This window comes from Procambarus clarkii, unplaced genomic scaffold (genome assembly GCF_040958095.1).
Source record: "Procambarus clarkii isolate CNS0578487 unplaced genomic scaffold, FALCON_Pclarkii_2.0 HiC_scaffold_652, whole genome shotgun sequence".
Taxonomy (NCBI): domain Eukaryota; kingdom Metazoa; phylum Arthropoda; class Malacostraca; order Decapoda; family Cambaridae; genus Procambarus; species Procambarus clarkii.
Genome location: NW_027189685.1, coordinates 102,501 through 103,052, shown reverse-complemented (window position 1 = coordinate 103,052; position 552 = coordinate 102,501). Strand labels below are relative to the sequence as shown.

The window sequence follows — 552 nt, the reverse complement described above, 5'->3', positions numbered from 1 at the left end:
CAAATATCATAAAAACTGAAGAGCAGATGAGCACACACATGTATGTATTACAAAAGAAAATCCACAAATTCATTAGAAATTGGCAGGGTAGGCTGAGGAAGTAGGTAGATGTAAAATGTCTGTAAATGGCGAAAGAACATAAACCCAAGACTGAATAAACGATGTTAAATATCCATGCCAAGGAGACAAAAATATGTTAGGATACAATTACCATTAAGACACCACAAGAAGGTCCGTATCCTGCCGTGATGACTAAAAAGAGTTGGTTATTAGCCACAATGTGTAGGCAGTCTCATGCCAACGGCCATACCACGTTGAGAACACCGCTTCTCGTCCGATCAGCGAAGTTAAGCAACGTTGGGTTTGGTTAGTACTTGGATGGGTGACCGCCTGGGAACACCAAATGCTGTTGGCAATAATGTTTTTTGTTTTGTTTTGTTTTGTTTCGTTTGTTTTTGTTTGAATGGCTGGCTGGCTGGCTCCACGGGAAATTCACGGAGTTGTGTGGAATAAGGCCTGGTAAAATGAATTAATATGTATGTCATGTTTAAA

General features: G+C 40.0%; 1 non-coding gene across 1 annotated transcript; it reads left to right on the top strand.

Moving 5' to 3' along the window:
• The first annotated feature begins 296 nt into the window (after positions 1-296).
• On the top strand, positions 297-415 carry LOC138361720 (5S ribosomal RNA). Its single transcript, XR_011227135.1, has one exon. It is a non-coding gene; the product is annotated as a 5S ribosomal RNA (ribosomal RNA).
• The last annotated feature ends 137 nt before the right edge of the window (positions 416-552 follow it).